Genomic DNA, 18,830 nt, shown 5'->3' with positions numbered 1-18,830 from the left:
TAAAGGTTCATCAACATCTAAAATGTTTTTTAAAAGAAAAGAAAAATTTTCATTTTCTTTTTCCTCTCTCCTTTTCTTCAAATGTGCGAACAATCTCCTTGGACAAAGGCCCTCTGAGAGTAAATGGTGTTGTAAAGCCTTTAGGAGTATGGCTTATCTTCAAATACATGAAAAAACTCATACTGGAGAAAAACCTTGTGAATGTAAACAACGTGGGAAAGCCTTTACTTATTTCTGTGGACTTTATGTACATAAAAACATTTATACTGGAGTAGAGCTCTGTGAATGTAAACGGTGTGGTAAAACATTCACAAGTCGTATTTATCTTCGTGTACATGAACAAACATACACTGGCAAGAGTATAAGTTTTGGTGAGAGGCCTCCGAATATAAACAATGTGGTACAACCTTTGCTTATTCCAGTTCAATTTGAAAACACTAACAGGGGAGAGGCTGTAAGAAAACAACCTGGAAAGGCTTTCAGGACTTTCACTCACCTTCAATTGCATAATGCACTCATAGTGCATTGAAAATCTGTAAATGGAAGCAATGTAAAAAATGTTTCTCTTATTCTTTTTTTTCATATATTTATTTTTTAGTTGGACACAATACCTTTATTTAATTTATTTATGTCTATGTGGTGCTGAGGATTGAACTCAGGGCCTCACACATGCTAGGCAAGTACTCTGCTGCTGAGCCACAACTCCTGACCTCTCTGAATATTAGCTTCAAATCATAAACAAATTCATCCTGGATAGAAGACTTGTGAATGTCAACAATGTGAAAAAGGCTTCAATTGATCTTCCTACCTTCAAATACAAGAAAAACATACTGGTGACAAGTTTGTTGTGTATAAACAATGTATTATATCCTTCATTTTTTGCAGTGATATCCAAAAACATGAAATAACTTGTATTAGAACAAAGTTATTTTAATGTAAACAATCAGAAACACCTTCTTTTGGTGCAATTCCCCTAATAAACATTAAAGAATTGATAATGTAGAAATCCTATTTGAATGCAAAAATTCTCGATAATGATTCAGTTTTCCTGATCATCCTCAAATATATGACAGGATCCACGCTGAGAAAACTTTGAATATTAACGAAGTGGTAAATCATTTTTTCCCTGTTACTTTCAAAGCCATTTCCCTCATGGTGGAAGATAAACTGTTTAAATATGTGATATTTACTTCTGTTACAGGAAAGGTAGTGGAGCAAAGAAATGTGTGGATATGTTCAATTTTTACAGTTCCTTTGAAGAACATAAACCAGTTGCACAGGTTGAGAAACTGAACCAGAAATCTGATAGAGCCTTCACACATTCCAGTTTGATTTATGTATCAGATTTCCATTGCACTGACAAAAATACCAAAGAAAATTCAACCTAAAGGAGGGAAGATTTATTTTGGTTCAAGATCACATAACATTCAGTCTATCATTAACTGACCCCCTTGCTTTAGGCCTGAGGTGAAACAGAACATAATATGTGATGGTGTAGGAGAGAAGGACTTCTTACCTCATGGCAGCTGGGAAGGAGAGAGATGGAAAGTGAATTAAATACATCACTAATTGCTAACGAGTTTTTATTGTATAGACTGTAGTTGTGGCCTTTCTATTTTCAGTGCTTCTACTTCCCTTGATAGTGTAGTGTGCACTTGTGATGGAGTTCACATTATTTGTGCCTAGTGTTCCAGGTCCTGATTTGGAAAATAAGAAAAAGCAATGTTGCTAGTTTCTACTCAAGCATGGGAAAGGCTACCTCAAGTGTTCTGAGGGGAAAATCCCTAGTCTATGGGGTTTTCTTAGCAGACTGTTTAACAGCATTCCAAAGGTCTTATGAGAAGGTTTGATGGCCTTAGACAAAATCACTCTGCATTTTGTACTAACCCTAACAAGAATGGATCACATTTCCCGAAGACTGAGGTATTGACTTCTATTGTAGGTTACTGGGCAGCTAAACTCTTTCACTGAACCACACAGAACATGAGGAAGAGGTTACCTGTGCAACCTGCAAGTTTGCAAGAGTACCCCCAAAATGTTCAGAAGAAATTTATGTAGAGAGAAGAGTAGTCATGTGTAGTGAGCAGTTCTAGAAACCTAGTAACAAATGACCTGGCTTACCAAGATTCTTGAATGCTACTTGCATTATGTCAAATATCTTGATTGCTACTTGCTATGCCAATATGACAACAATTATGCTGATCCCTTGGTATCAAGGGACAGGATAGTTTATCTTTAATGGCCAAATTATTGTAACACTCATTCCTTCTATTTGTTTATTTTGTGAGATTCAAAAATCTTAGAGAATCCCATATATATAGTCAACAGAGTAGAAATGATTGTGAGGTAGGTTAAGTCAAATATGCCATCGTTCTCCCAAGCATTTTCTGCATCTGATGATAGCATTTACATCATCTGAGATTTTTGAGTCCATCAAATTGTTTCTATAAATAGTAGTTTACTTGTGTGATCAATATGGTTAGGTCCAAATTTGGGGATGTTTACCACAATGACAAGGAGTGGATGTCCACACAGATTTGTTGCACTGGGAAACGGGTTCAGCTGCAATAAGTTGACCATTATATTTGTCATATGAAATTTGTCATAACTTATTATCTTCAGGAATAATGATAAAACTGTTATGCAGTTGACTAGACCCATGTTAACATGTTTTATTCATTTATTTTTTCATAGGAAGAAAGTTTGTTTTTGCTGGAAAGGTTTGGTATATAAAATAGTTTTCCAAAGGGGAGTTGTTATAGTTTGGATCTGTGGTGTTCCCCAAAATTTCCTGTTAATTCAGGAATATCCAGAGGTGAAATGATTAGATTATGAGAGCTATAATCTTATCTTTCCATTCTAGTTTGGATAGATTGACTAGGGGGTAAAAACAGACAGGTGAGGTGTGGGTAGGTGGAATGAGTCTCTAGGAGCATGTCCTGGAAGGGTTATTCTTCCTGCAAACAGATCCTCTGCTGCTTGACCCACCATGACACAAGCAGATTCCATCAGATTGGCTCTTTCACCAAATCCTATTGTCTCACCTTGAGCCCAAAGAGACACAGTCAAGCCATCTATTGACTGAGACCTCTGAAACCAGGAGCCACAAGCCAACCTTTCCTCCTCTACATGTTTTTGTTGCGTATTTCATCAAAGTGATTCAAAAACTGACCAAAATATAGTTCCTTTTAGTAGACATGGTTTAGATTTGTGGTGTCCCAAAAAGCTCATGTGTGAGACATCAGAAGAAAGTTTAGAGTTGAAATGGAGGGTGATGAGTATTTTAACCTAATAAGCTCATTAATCCACTTTAATAGTTTTAACTTGGTGGCAACTAATCAGGTAGGGTGTGGCTGGAGGAGATAAATAGTTGGAAATGTGACTCAGTGTTTAATGTTTTGTCCTTAGTGAGTCTCTTTCTCCTTCCTGATTGCTATATTCAGAGCTGCTTTCCTCCTCTAGGCCCTTCTGACATGGTTTTCAGCTTCACCTTGGGCCCAGAGCAGTGAAGTTAGTTGTCTGTGGTCTGATACCTTTGAAACCATGAGCACCAATTAAACTACCTGCTCTAAAATTGTTGTCAGGTCTTTCAGTCATAGCAGCAAAAAAACTGATTTAGATTTAAAATGTAGTTTTACCCAAATAAAACCTGGATTTTTTTTGTTAAATGTAATGGAATAATAAAGATAATTATTACCTGGGGTTAATGTAAAATTTGAATCTTTCAAACTTTAAATTTGTTTCTAGTAAATTAGAAGATTTGAGTTAAAAAAAACATTGTAACAAAACATGATTAATATGAAGACATAATGTTATAACTTGTAGTTATCTGAAACTCTTGAGTTAATAGCATTATTCTTAACTTTTAACAAAGTATTCCAAGAATAATCTCATCACTAAGGCATACAAAGGGTACATGTTATGGTGAGATGACAATAAACTAGAAAGTAACACATTTTATGTGACCAATTATCACAAAAGCAATTTATTTTTAGCAACTTTTTCTCCCCTTCCTCCTCCTCCTCTTTCCCTTCTGAGTCAATTCTCCCAAGTTTACACAGTAGGAATAACAGCTATAAATGCAGGGTAGAAAATTGTCTTCTAAAAGTTCAGAGCCTATGCTTCAGGTTAAGCATTGTGTCAAATATCATCATTTCTCAAAAAAAAAGGTAAAATAAACATGAGTATAGGTAAAGACTTACTAAGACAAAATGAGGGGGATGGGATTGTGGCTCAATGAGCTAGAGCTTGCCTAGCATATGAGGCCATAAATTCCATTCTTAGCACCAAATAGTAATAAATAAGATAATGGTATGATGTCCATCATAAATATACATGACATTGAAAAATAAAGGCAACATGAGAAGAAAACTTCTTAAGCAGACGTAAGTTTTTTTAATATTACATCTAAATAGATATCTTTTTTTTTCTTCATTTTTTAGAGATTCAGTCCACTTTCTCATCCTGAGGCTTAGACATGCTGTATAAGTGGAAATTTCCCTTATAGATATCATTTTTTAGACAACAGTGTCTTAAAATATGCTGAAAAAATAGTACTTTTTGAAATCCCATTTGTGTAAGTCATTAGTTTTTCAATTTTTTTTTTTTTTTTTTGGTATCGGGGATTGAACTCAGGGACACTGGTACACTGAGCCTCATCCCCAGTCCTATTTTGTATTTTATTTAAAGACAGGTTCCAATTGAGTTGCTTGGCACTTTGTTTATGCTGAGACAGGCTTTGATCCCATTGTCAAAGGATTTTAAGCATGGGACTCCACGCTCAGCTATCTCCTTCCTTTCTCCCTCCCTCCCTCCCTTCCTTCCTTCTTTTTTGTTTGTTTTGTTTAACTGTGTTAAGAAATTAGTTCTATTTTGCCTGCCACACAGTAGACCAATCCCTGGAAGAATGAGCTGTGCAAATGAGAACTCATCCAAGCAGGGTTCAGATGTGAGAAGATAGGAGCAGCCTTCACTTTGCCTCTGGAGGATCAGGAAGTTGAGGTCAATTGTGGTTTGTTATTCTGTTCTTTTATAGAAAGTTCACCCACTGGACACATCTGCAGGCCCAAATGAAGAACTATTAATTTTTACTAGTTTGAGATGAATAAATTAACAGGGAGTGCTTTGCTAAAGCCATGACCCTTTACTTCTGCCTGAAGATGTCCTGTGGTAACCAGGCAGAATAAAGCTTGGCATATCTGCCTTCATTTTGCTTCTTTGTCCTTTGTTACTGTAAACATTGGGTCAGATCCCTGCTCACTCCTCTCTCTGCATCTATGCATGGTAATCATTTAAGAAGTGTTCACCTAAAAACTAGGTATACAAGTTTTATCAACCCTAAATTTATATAATCTCTCTCTCTCTCCTCAAGATGGACAAAATTGGGGTGTTCTATCTCAGACCCCTGGAGTGGCATCTACAAATTTTAAGATTTGTCAGCTTCCAAGAATGATGTGAGGCAGGCAGATCACCCACAGTGGGACTGCTTTCCTAAGCAGGAGCTGTCCTTTCATGGGGACTTAATTGCCTCTTCCAGGATCACAGATCTGATAGACAAGCATCCTGAGCACCAAGGGGAAATTGCTCCTTTAGCAATTAAAAAAAAAAATCTAGAGGGAACCTCCTCACAGAAGCAGGACTGAGAGGTGATCCATGACTAACTACTAAAGTATGCAGACTTTTCCACCCTGCCCCATTCATACCTCCACAACTGAAACTCATATGTCAGCAACTGGAGGACAGAGCAGAGATGCTGATTTCCTTTTGATTTCCCATTGTGACCATATTTATTAGTTTTTTTAATACTTTGCAGAATTATATTTTCTGTTTGATTTTGGTGGTGAGTGGCCAGACGATTAGTTGAGAGCGCCATAATGAGGCATTTGGCTTAAGACTCCCATGACACAAGTTCATGAAAACAAGTTCGTTGACCACTACCATTGTGACTTATGTGTCAGAGGAATTATCTATAGAAAAGTCAATAGGGTTATACACTCAGCCTGATGACCTCTAGAACAGGTGATAATAGCTTTGGTAATGAAAGAAGATTTATTCAGTTTTTACTCAGTTTCAACTCCATTTATAAAATCACGGTGAGTACCATGGTATTTATTGAGTACTTTCTATGCCTGGATTCAGCATGGGTACTTATAATATTGCCTTCTAGTAAGACATTTATTTGTCCTTTTATACTGTCTTGTTCCCAAAGAGAAATTTGTAGTGTAACAGAAATAGAATAAGAAAGAGGTCAACATGTTAGCACAGCACACGGTCACAGGGATTTGAGAAGGGGGACTCTGGTGGAACAGAGAAAGTTGCATAGGATCAGCTATTACTTTTATTAGTTTGGAAAGGGAAATTTTGAATTTTTTAGGAACTCCAACTAGAGACATACTCTTAACTCATAATTTTGTTGTGTATTGTCCCAGGGTTCAGGATCTCTTTTTATTAGGGGAGCAGTCCAGTTGAGAAGTGGATCCTTCGAAATCTAGCATTACAGTGGAGGGTTTATCACTCTAGTGATTTCTCAAAACAGAGGATTCTTTAAGTTGGAACTTACAATTTTGGTATAAAAATGTATGGGGGGCCCTCTTAATCCCTATAGCCATCTCAGTCATAAGTATATATGTATGTTAAAAGTAAGAAAGTGTGTATGTGTGTGTGAGAGAGAGAGAGAGAAAGAGAAAGTAATCTTCTCACATTTGTCAGTAGATTTTAGCAAAATGACATTTCACTCATTTAGCATTTTATTAGAACAAAAACTGCACCTCATTGATTCAGAGGCATTTGTTATCTCTTTTATGTTCTCCAATGTATTCTACGGATTTAGAACTTTTTTAGGTTAAAACATCTCCAATCTCATCACTATAATTCTATTTGATCTTTAGTAAGAATGACTTCTTTTTCTGGAAATGTACAGGTTCCACAGTGGAGAAGTTTTAGAATTCTTACATTCATATAGAAGTATGAGTATTTATACATGTATGTATACATATATATGTGTGTGTGATATATATATAAATTGATTCCTATCTTTCTAGACCTTAACTACCTGAGACCTGCTGCTGTGCACAGTCCAGTTTGTCTCAGGCCCATTCTGACTGACTTTGACCTCAAATCCACTTCTGGGCATAATCTGAATTTTAAAATATTCATGCAAATTCAGAACTTACAAAAATATTTGTAGCTGAGATCTGAGAGACACCTTTGGGACACATCAATGTGCAATGAGACATCAGTGAGTTTAGGGACTCCCCAGGTTTCCCTTGACTGGTTATTTGAAATAATAGCAATTCACAAATCAGAATCAACTTGTTGTGATTCTGTGCTCAATGAAAGGGCTACACAAAAACACTTAAAAGGTGTGTCCAGAAGAAAGGCAAATTAAGTATTTAATTGTATAGGGAGTCCTTGGTGTTTAATTAGGGTGTAGAATTAAGATAATCTAGTTTGAGTGTTGGTTTTCTAATATAGAAGCAAGAATACAGACCAGTAGACACAAAAACTGGATCTTTTCTCATGGCCTCCCTTGGATATGGAAGTCTGGGGACAAGTGTATGTAGTATTGCATATACATGGCATACATTAAGGGTGCCTGAGTGGCAAACCACTCCCTCTTGCTAGGAATGTGAGCTGAAAACTGCTTACCCTGTAGGCACAGCCCTGGGCGTAAGGCCACATGTTGCAGTTCCCACACTTGCTCCATGGCCCACTCCTCAATTGGTCGCTGCAAGGACAGTTAGCAGACATTGCACTGGTGGCTGCCTAGAATCTGCTTAGCTGCTGCCTGGGTTTATATACATGATAACTGCACTATAAAATCAGACCTGCTTCCAGCTTGATCTCTAGAGGTCTTGATTAGTGACTCCACAGCAACATCTCCTCTACCCTGTTCCATGGACGACCTCCCTGGATGAGAGAGCCCACGCACAGAAGCATCCTTTCCCATTCTTACCAAGTGAAAGATTTCAGGGTTCACTTAAAACACAGCTGACTTTGGAACCTGAAAGAGGGCCTTGGTCTCCACTGACTCATGGGGTGCCATGAGGATGGTGGGTGGAGAAGCAATGACAGTCATGCCACATCTTCTTCCTATAAGGCTGAGTTCTGGAGGCTGCTCCTGTGAAAAAGAGGGAGAGACCCTGTGGAGACCATCCCAGGACACTGATTCTGGGCAACAGAAGCATCTGATTTCCCATGGTATCATCCTCAATATTGGCTCAAATAATTTGCTTGTCTTATGTGGTTGTGTGAGATTGTGTTTCAGTTTGACAGAACTTTTCTAGGGAAGATGCAGCCTTGAGGCAGACTATGCCTTGAAACAATGCAGGTGACATTTCCTCCTAGGCCCCATCTGGTGTGACAGTTACATTGATGGAGGGTGGAAATGACCTCTCTATTCCCAAGGCCACAGAGGATTGGAATGTGCACATGCCTTCCCAAGGAGATACCTTCTTTAATTGTGGTAATCCTGGTCCCCTCCTTCAGTCTCCTGTGCTGTTACTAAAAGGGCTGTTACACTTCATACTGGTGAGGTCAATTGATGAGGAAGGGAGGGTTGAGAGGCAGTAGTGACACAGCCAGCTTTGGTACAGGTCTGAGTCAATCTCTATTGACAGAAATGGTCCATGCTTCAACTTAGGATGGACAATAGCCAGGGAGGATACACAGTCCTGAGAACACCTGCCTCAAAATCATCATTTCTCCCACTAAATTCATGCTAGTAAATTTAATACTGAAAAACAACAAAACTAAACCTATTTCACAATTTGAGAAAACTCAGTGGTTTTTCTGGTGACACACATTTGTATCTGAGTCATCAGTCTGCTTTTGAAAATAAGGGTTGCCTTATGACACTTCAAACCTCTCCTCAATATACTCATCCCTCTGTGTTCTCAGATTTGTAACTATTTGTTGTGATCTTTGTCCAGTGCCACTCACTTTCCTACACTAAAATCGTGACTTCTATCATTTTATGTCAGATCTAAAATCCTATAACCATGCATCCACAATTTGCTTTGTGAGTGTGTGTCAAAGTGACATCTCCCATGCTGAACTGCTTCCTGAATAAAGGAGTGTGAGGGATGAGTGGGCTGTGAACTAGAACACTACTTTTTAAACTCCACTTACAATTACACTGACTATGATTCCAATCAGCATGTTTATTTGAATAATTTCAAGGAGATTCTTTAATGCATCTTGGTATAAAACAACTGGATAAAAGAATGTAGTTTTATTCCCTGGTAAAAATTGGTGGCACATGTGTGTGGCAGTATCTCTGGTTATATAAGGTCTTTCATAAGAATGTAGAGGAAGTATTGATTTATTGATTGAAATGTAAATACAAAACAAAATGCCCATCAAATATTTTCACATGATTTTGGACTATCAAAAAGTATGATTAATGTTGCTTGGTGCAGATCAGTATCCTAGTGTGTGTGTGTCTTGTCTGTGTGTATTATATGTGTGTGTGTGTGTGTGTGTGTGTATACTTTTTTTCTTCTTTAGGTACCAGGAATTGAATTTAGAGGCACTCGACCATGGAGACACATCCTCAGCCTTATTTTGTACTTTTTTTGAGACAGGGTCTTGCTGAATGGCTTAGCACCTCACTTTTTGATTAGGCTGGCTTCGACTCTTGATCCTCCTGCCTCAGCCTCCTGAGCCACTGAGATTACAGGCGTGTGCTACCGTGCCCAGCACAACTAGGATATTTCTTTGCATGTAAATTATCTTTATCCTGGTGCAGTTATATATATATGTGTGTGTGTGTGTGTGTGTGTGTGTGTGTGTGTGTGTGTGTGTATTTTATGCAGTCCAGCATAGGTAGCAGCCAGGAGCACTCTGCTTCCCCAGGTCTTTTCCCCTTTATCCCACCCCTCTTTCTTTATCTCCTCCTCCTCTGCCTCCACCCCCTTCTCCTATAATTCCTCCTCCTAAAGTCCCTCCCCCTCTTCCTTTACCCCTCTAATTCCTCTATACTAATTCCTTCACCTGCACCCCTGCTCTTCCTCTCCTCCTCCAATTCCTTCCTCTTTCCCCTTCCTTCTCTTCCATCTTCCCTCTTCTTTCTCCTCCCCCTCTTCTTCCTCCTCCCTCTCTTCCTCCTCCTGTCCTCCTCATTCCTTGTCCACAGTTGTCCTTCTGCTCCACCCTTCCTCTACCTCTATTTTCTTCCTCCTCCTTCCCCGCTTTCTTCTCCCCCATTTTTCACCTCCTCCCCCACACCCTTTTTTACCACCCCTCAATTCTACTCTTCCTCCTCCACTTATTCCCTTCCTCTACTCCCTCCAACACCTTCCTCCTTTCCCTTTTTCCTCCTACACCCATTTTCTTCACCCTTCCAATTTCATTCCCTCTTCTTTCTCCTCCATTTTCTCCTCCTCTGCCTCCACCCCATCCTCCTCCAACCTCTTCTCTTCATTTGTGCCTCTAACTTCACCATATCCACCTCCAACTCTACCATTTTCTACTCCTCCACCCCTTCTCTTCCAACCCTCCCCCCCTTTTTCATTCCTTCTCCACCTTCTCCTCTTCCCTCCACTCTTCCTTACACCCTACTCTTCTTCTTCCATCTCCTCATCCTCCCTCTTCTTTCTCCAGTCTTCCACCCCTTCATTTTTCTTTTTACTTCACCTGTTTCTTCTCCTCTTCCTCCTTTACCACCTTTCCAGTCCTCCCTCCTTCTTCACTCCCTTTTTTCTTCCTGCCTTTATATTCCTCCATCTTTTTTCTAATCCTGGCTCCTTCCTTCTCCACCCCTTCCTCCTCCACCCGCTTTCTCCTCTGTGGTCCTTTATTCTTCATCCCCAGCCCCTCCTTCCTCTTCCTGCACAATCGTTTGCTCCTTCAGTGGCACTACACCTGCTTTTACCCCCACCAGTGACCAAAGTCGAGCACTCAAAGTCCAATTCCCTATATCTTTGCTCAACATGGACACCAGTGGGATTAAAGGAGGATGAAATGTCACTCTTAGCATTCAGCTACTGATGCATATAAAGGAAGATGGCAGTATCTTCCTGAAAGGAGAATCAGTTAAGAAGATGTGGGAGGAGAGTGCTGCACATATGAATGTTGCAGAGGAAATTGTCCTGAGAGTATGGTCACACTGGCTGGACCCACTAATGCCACCTTGAAATCTTTGTTGATCATTGACAAACTGGAAGAGGACACCAGCAACACTGTGAACAGTAGCACAGCTTCCATTAGACCCCAGTCACTGTGAGCCTGGTGGTCCCTGCAGTGTGGCTCCGCTATTGGAAAAGGTGGTTATAAGATGAAGGAGATTTGAAAGAGCACAGGGGCTCAAGTCCAGGTGATGAGGATATGCTCCCCAATGTAGCAGGTGGGCTTTTGCTATTGCAGACATTCCATGATCAATCACTGAGTGTGTCAAACAGGTGTACATGGTCATGTTGGAGTCCCCCTGTAGTGTTGGCCATCCCATTACTGCCAAGATGCCACCTTCTGCAGTCCTATTTATAAAGGATCAAGAGAAGTACAGCACAGGCAGTGAGAGTGCAACCTTTTCCCACAGCACCTCATCCATTTGCTTCAATCCCTATCTAGAGGGACCCCTCTAGAGACCTGTGCCATTCAAGGACAGTCTGCCATTTCATAGCTAGTCTTGGCCAAGCTGCACAAATTGTCAATGCAATAGTCTCATTGTCCCATGACTCATAATCATAACAGATTCAGCAGCATTGATTCCAGCTTTTCAGATGTGAAAGGCTGTCTGACAGGTTTGCATACACCTGGTCAGGCTACTCCTAAGCTCAGTGTCCCAAACAACTTGATTGGCTGCCAAAACAAATGAGATCCTTCAGCTGTCTGGGGCACAGGTGAATATTGTGAGCCCAGTGGAAGTTCTACTGATAGCAGCTCACCATCACTGAATCTGCTGCCAGCATTAGCCTGGCTCAGAATCTCATCAAGCTCAGCCTTTCCTCAGAGAGAGGTGACATGGGGAGCCACTGGAACAATGCAGATTGATCTCTTATCCCTTTCATCTGCTCACCAACACCCATGATCCATCTGTGTAGTTTCTGAACAGTCAGTGATTTCAGGTTTTACATAGTGTGTAAATCTTAATATTCTACACACTTTATCATCCACTTGTGGTTTAAAATTTTAATTAGTTATACATGACCGCAGAATGCATTTCAATTCATTGTACACATATGGAGCACACATTTTCATTTCCATGGTTGTACACAAAGTAGAGTCAAACCATTTGTTCAACTATACATGTATCTAGGGTAATGCTGCCCATCTCATTCCACTATCTTTTCTATTCCCAGGTCCTCTCCCCTCCTTCCCCTCCCCTTTGACCAATCTGGGGTTTGAAACCAAGGGCGCTTAAACCCTGAGATACATCCTCAGCCAGGGGATGTAGAGACAGGGTCTCCTTGAGTTAATTAAGGCATCATTAAGTTGCTGAGGCTAGCTTTGAAGTCTTGATCCTTCTGCTTCAGCCTCCTGAGCCTCTGGGATTACAGGCATGAGGCACCATATCCTGCTGAAATAATTTTTTTAAAAATTCTCAGTTTAGTATGAATCTAAACACCCATATGTCCCCATCCAAAAAGAGGTGAATGGCCCTGGGCCCACTTCTCTCTCTCTCTCACTGCCCTTCCCTACCTCTGCCTGGAGATAAGCTCAGTGCCAGTGCTTTCTGTCATTCCTTATACTTTAACCATCAGCAAGGAGGCAGAATTTTACTTGGTTTTGTCTTATTTGAGTTTTCAGTAACTGAATATTATCATTAGTGCTCTACCATTGTGGTGCTGTAACATGCATTGTGTGGATTCTCTGCCTCAGTTGGCTGGACTCCTATTGCTCTCTGAGGCTATGGGTCTCCCAGGTCCCTTCCATGTTCCTGTTTCAGGAACCTCAATTGTTTCCAGTTTAACTTATTGTTCTTGGTAATTTCATTTTTTTTTTTAAATTTGGCCCTCAAGTGAGCACACTTTATAATGTTATACACATTGGAAAAACATTGTCAGGTTATAGACTATTAAATTAAATTCAAATTACTAGAAAATTCCAGTGCAATGTCTGGATTAGCTCTGACTGTCCATATATGTGTGTTTATGTCTTACACCTGTCTAACCTGGTTTATTTCCACATTGCTATATGTTTCTTTTTACAGAGTACAATTTGGGCATTTTTCTGTGTATTTCAATGTTCTTGGAAAATTTTTCAGTAATTTTCTCATGTTTAATTTATATGTGAGGTCATTTTTTTCTTTTAATATTTCTTTTATGTAAATTCAATTTTCTTTTAAAGACTGCAGACATTTACCCAGAGGTGGAGCAGCCATCTTGCACCCTGTTGCAGTTTCATGAAGGAGCCTCATTTTTATTAGATTTGAGTGTATCACTTTCTTCTATTTGATTCCCTTTATCTTCTCATTAAGAAAACCTATAGGACAGGGGACATGGTGGATTCTGAGAGATAAATTCTTTGGTGTCCCCTCCTGGACACAGGAATGAACCCTCCTGGGGTCACATTTCAGCAGAGTGTGACTTCCAACATGGGAATGTGTTTACCTCTCTGCAAGTGGGTATTCATTCTGAACTGTGAGTGAGGCAGGCTCTTTACGTGAGTTGGTGAAATTATTTGTTTTTTCTTTCACTGAGTTCTTTTTATTATTGTCATGCAATTAGCTTTTATGCACTTAATATTTGTATTCCCTGATTATCTTTTTATTTATTTTTTTCTTAAAATGAGTTGACAGAGTAAAAGTGTGAGGAGGCCTTGCTCATGAAGCCCCGGCCTCTTCCCAAGTGATTTATGCCTGGCTCCCTCCTTCCCAGTCAGGCCTGACCAGGCACACACCTTCTCTGAGGTCATGGTAGGCTGCCTTGGAACCAAGGCTGTAATTCCTCACTTATGCCTGGGACTCTGTGCCCAGAAGAGCTTCCTAGCCATCAGGGCCTGCTTTGGAAAGCCACGCTCAGCTCTGCATAAGTGGAAATGTCCCCCTGGTGGGGCAGGTCCCCTTGCAGGGAGGAAGTCCTGCCTGAAAAGGGCTTTTGCCAATACCTTGTCTTCTTGGCCTATGTATCAGGAGTGTGATGCATCTCCTGTCAGTCAGGGCCCCAGAGTGTGCATATTTGTGTTGGGGTGAGAGAGGGTCTTGTGGTGCCCTGGCCAGTCAGCAGGCATCTGGTGGGAGGGGGTCGCCTTCCACAGTCTCAGAGACCTTTATCTCTCACCTTGTACAACTCAGAATCCATCTCCAGGACTGTGTGTTTTTTGCTGTGTGAGGGTCAAGTTGCTCTGGCTCAGATCTGTCTCCCTGTGACCTGCAAGTGTTTTGAGGTCATGAGGTCCACAGGAAGGATGTCAGGACTCCCCAGAAGGCAGGAAATGGTGAGTAAGTGGGGCTAGCACTGCTTAGGAAGGAGGTGGGCTGTTTAGAACTAGTGGGAACCAGCTATGGCTGGACTCTGGCTTCCCACTCTCACCTTCAGAGTTAGCCAACCCAGACCTGAGTCAGATGCTGCTACAGCTCAGCCCTTGATTCCTTCAGGTCATGGTGTGGGCTGGTCCAGGTTGGGTTTCCCAGTGTGCTGTCTGGTCTGCAGCTGCTTTGGCAGAACCCTCTCTGCACAGGTGGACCCCAGCCTTAGGCTCTCAGTGTGAAGTAAAGGCAGAGGGTCTCAAGAGATCCTGCCTCAGGTGTGGGGCTCCTGGGTGGAAGATACTGGTCTGAGGAGTCTGTGTACCATCTTTTGCCCAGTAGTCACCTTGCTTTCTCCAAACTAGCTCATGCCTGGGCGGTCAGTGGATCCTTAAATTTTTTGCTTTCTCCTCACATTTCCATACTCTACCTCCCTATCCAGTGCACAGTATTATCAGCTCTTTCCTCCTCACATTACATTCAGGTGAGCCCAGTATGAAAGATTTGTTTTCTCCTTGGAAATTTGCCATGTGGTGAAAGCAGAGAACAGCCACCTGGAATGCCAGTGTTAAAATACTTTGTGCCTCCCTTTGTTTATCTTTCCTAGGCACAGGTAACGTATTAACTTTGATTTGAAATTCCATTTGACTTTTCACAGGGTCCTGTGTCCTCTGCCATTTTCCTGTCCTTTCCTGGGACTACCAAATTGTGTCCATAGCTGCCCAGTTTACTTCAGGTGCAGACAATTTCAGGCCCTGGGGTAGTTCCTTTTAGAGGACAGCCTGATTTGTGGAGTGTAAAATCTCAAGAGAGAATCTGGAGGGCCTGGGCCTGGGCCTGAGGAATCTTTTTGAGTAGGCCTTATCTAGACAGCTCCCTTGTTGGAACATTATCTTCCTAAGCCCTTTCCCCATTTCTTGGGGACAGGTGAACAGTCAGCCTGTAGATAGATGCTGGTACTGGGGAGTCAGGTTAAATATGATACCTTCCCCTGACATTCTCTCACAGTTGTGCAAGAGAAAAATAAATCTCTCCCAGAGCATAAGAACCACCCACTTCATTAACGTGTTCTTCAATCCTGAAAAGCCTCATAGACTGGAGTCATGGTCCAGATCTCCTGGGAGGGTGATACACCAAGGAATATATCATTGAGCAGGACCAGGTGGAAGGATGTCCAGCTGGCAGAGACCTTCCCTGCCCTTTGAGCAGAAAAATCTGTGCTCCCTCGGCACCAGCCCTTTCTGTTTTTTCTCACTTTGAAATCATCTGCTCACTTATTAGAGACCCAGGTTTTTGTCAAATGTGAAATGTATGTATTCAGAGCTGAGCAAGTTAAATTTTCTGAATAGATAAAAAGATTTAAAGATAATACCTAGTTTTTTTTTATATTTGATACAAACTTTGTTTACCTTTCTGCTTCCTCTGAGCCTGTGTGAAAACATTTCTGCGATCTCTCCCTTTTTATAATTTAATGGAATTACAGGTCCTAATCTCAAGTATGCTTCTAGAGAAGAGATTTAAAAAAAAAATCCGTTTTTGTTGCTGAAGAAAGTGATTGCGTATCCAAAAAAGGAATGATAGGTGAATTTGAACTATAAGGATTCATAAGAATATTAATTCCTTTGAACAATGAAGAACTCCCGATGGTGAATAAATCTATTTTTCTTTCTGTTTTCTGAAACTGCAAGATTAACAATAAATTTTATTAGACAAATATGGCAATAGCCTGAAATATTAAAATGTAATCTTTTTTAAAATAAATTGATTCAGTATTATGAAAATTGTTATTAAATAACATCTCTGTTTTCTAAACAGAACAGCTTTTTGTGAAATTACTAATAATTCATAAACATCATACATGATCTCATCTACTTCCATGTCCCTCTCAGATGCCCCCTCCTAATACCATCTCAACGGGAGTTCACCTTGTACCTTGTGAATTTTGGGGTTTGTGTGGACCTTCTGTCTATAATACTACCTGATGATGTTCTCTATATGCTGCTGAAGACTCTGAACATTTGGTTACTCTTAGATATTTTTCTAGTCTTTCCACTTATAGAAGTAGTTTTCTGAATTTCCTCAACAAACCCTTCCTGGTCTTGGATTTCACAGAATTTAAGAAATGAAGCTAGAAAAACAATCGACCTACCTCTCCATCGTTTAATCAAAGTGCATGCAATTTATTTATCCTTTTATCATCATTTCTTATTTTCTTTGTACCCAGGGAGACAAATTCAGCCATCTGTGGTCCAGGCAGTTTCCCTGGCCTGGCTGCCAGAAACCATTCATATCATGGCATATCATGTAGGCCACACCTCGAGGAGTTACCTGCTTCCTTTTAGAAGTGATTTGGATAGTTTTCATTTCCTCTTTATTTTGGTGCAGAATTCACCATGACACCACTGAGCCATGCCTTTCCTCTGGCTACAGTTATTATCCCTTCATTAGCCTGTCCATGTTGTGTGTTCTTCATTGTGAGTTGTGGTAGATTGTTTCTCTCCAGGAGTTGGTCCAGTATATCTAATTTCTCAAACTGTGGCCATACAGTTATTAATAATATTTCTTAATGGTTCTTTTACTCCCTGTAGAATTGATAATGATTTCCTTTATTTCTACTGCATAAGTTTTTGTCTTTTTTCTTAACTTAGCTGTGGTGTATCATTATAAGGATATCTATGATAAACCTGCTTTTGATTTTGATTCTCTATTAATTTCAAGATTTTAATTTCATTGATGTCTTATATGCTTAGCATCAGATGTATGTTCTCCTTGCTCTTTGTTCTTTAGATGGTGAAGTGGAAGGTTGAATGGTTAATTTTTGTTCTTCTTTTCTAATGTAAGCCTTCAGCACCTCTAATGCCCCCTAAGCCCTACCTGTGCTCTGTTCCACAAAGTTTCTTATGATGCAGTTTCAGTTCTTTTCCTTTGAAATATTCAGACCCATCTTGAGAGACCCTTGAACTGTGTGCTGTTTAGAACTTTGGGATTTGATTGGCAGTTATCTAGAGGTTACCCAGCTCTGTTACTGTTACTGACACCCATAGTAATTCCAATGTTCCTGGTGCACCTGTTGGAATTTGCTCGCTTTCTACAGTAATGCCTGTTATAGCTGAATGTGGCTGCTCTTGACAACTTTCCTGTGATATTTAAAAGGCTGTGTGCTCTACTATTCTTGGTTGAAGTGCCCTAGATGTATCCATGACATACCTGTGGTGGGTGTGCTATTGAACCAGAATGTCATTGTAAGTGCTCTTCCGTGTGCTCCATCTGTCACTCACTCTTACATGATTTCTGGTGTCTCCCCCTGTCACCAGATTTCATCATGTTTGTGTGAGTGACTTTCCAAAGTAATTTTGGAGACAGTAGTTTAGTTGCTCAGTGTACTCAGAGGGTCTCTCTTAGCTTGTGTTGAGCCTGAATTTTGATGGAGTTCTGTGAGGAAATAGCTGGAAAGAAAACAAAAGAAACAGCAAGAGCTCAGCTCCTCCAGGGCCTGTGGATAGTGGAGCTGGAGCTGCTGCTTTAACACATGGTCATGCTATTTATACCCCTTCAGTCTCAGTTCTCTGCAGACCTGAGCCTCAAGGGCAGCCAGTGCTGGACATGTGGGTCTTGGTCCTCTCTGAAAGGATTTCTCCTGGCCTGCGTGGGCTTCCTCAGTTCCCTGGGACACAGGGTGCTGGTGGACATTCCTTTCTTCTTTTTTCTGTAGTACAGATTGAACCAGGGGCACTCCCCCACTGAGCTATATCCCCAGGTCTTTTTATTTTTCATTTTGAGGCAGGTTCTCCCTATGTTGCCCAGGGTAGGATGCAACATGTGATCCTCCCACCTCTGTCTCCTAAATTCTGGAATATCAGCCATGCACCAGTGTGCTCACCTGATTATTTATTTATTTATTTAATTTTCTTTTTGATAGCAGGAATTGATCCTTCAGCCACTTAACCACATCCCTAGCTCTCATTTTTCTGTCTTGTCTGGAAGTGGTGAGAGCAGGCATCCTTGACTTATTTCTGTTGTCATGGAGAGAGCCTTTTGTCCTTCAGCCTCAAATCTAATGTTAACCTCATATATTGTAGACCTGTGGCCCATTAGGGACTTTCATTATTTCCAGGTATTTGTGTGTTTGTGTCATGCTGATGGCTTGAGCTTTGTCAGCTGCTTTTTTTTTTTTTTAATTCTTTCCATGTGTTTACACTTCTCCAGATGTGCAGGTATTTTCTACAGCTCCTTGGGGTGTCCTAAAAAGGACAACATTTTTTGTTTCTGTGTTGATTCATATTTAAGTTGCACATGTAGATGAGGAGCAGTGAGCTAGTTGCACACCTCTTCCAGTGTGTCATAATCAGATCAGGGCTTTAGCTCTTCCATCTGTTAAACTTTATCATTTCTTGTTGTCTGTGGACTGCTCCCCAGCTTTTTT

At 40.6% G+C, this 18,830-nt stretch overlaps 1 pseudogene; it reads left to right on the top strand.

The window, feature by feature from the left end:
- Positions 1–6,985: 6,985 nt before the first annotated feature.
- LOC144378588 (poly(rC)-binding protein 2 pseudogene) lies at positions 6,986–13,158 on the top strand (annotated as a pseudogene).
- Positions 13,159–18,830: the final 5,672 nt, after the last annotated feature.

The sequence above is a fragment of the Ictidomys tridecemlineatus genome, chromosome 1 (genome assembly GCF_052094955.1).
Source record: "Ictidomys tridecemlineatus isolate mIctTri1 chromosome 1, mIctTri1.hap1, whole genome shotgun sequence".
NCBI lineage: Eukaryota > Metazoa > Chordata > Mammalia > Rodentia > Sciuridae > Ictidomys > Ictidomys tridecemlineatus.
The sequence above is the reverse complement of the archived record's forward strand: the minus strand, read 5'-3'. Positions and strand labels throughout refer to the sequence as shown.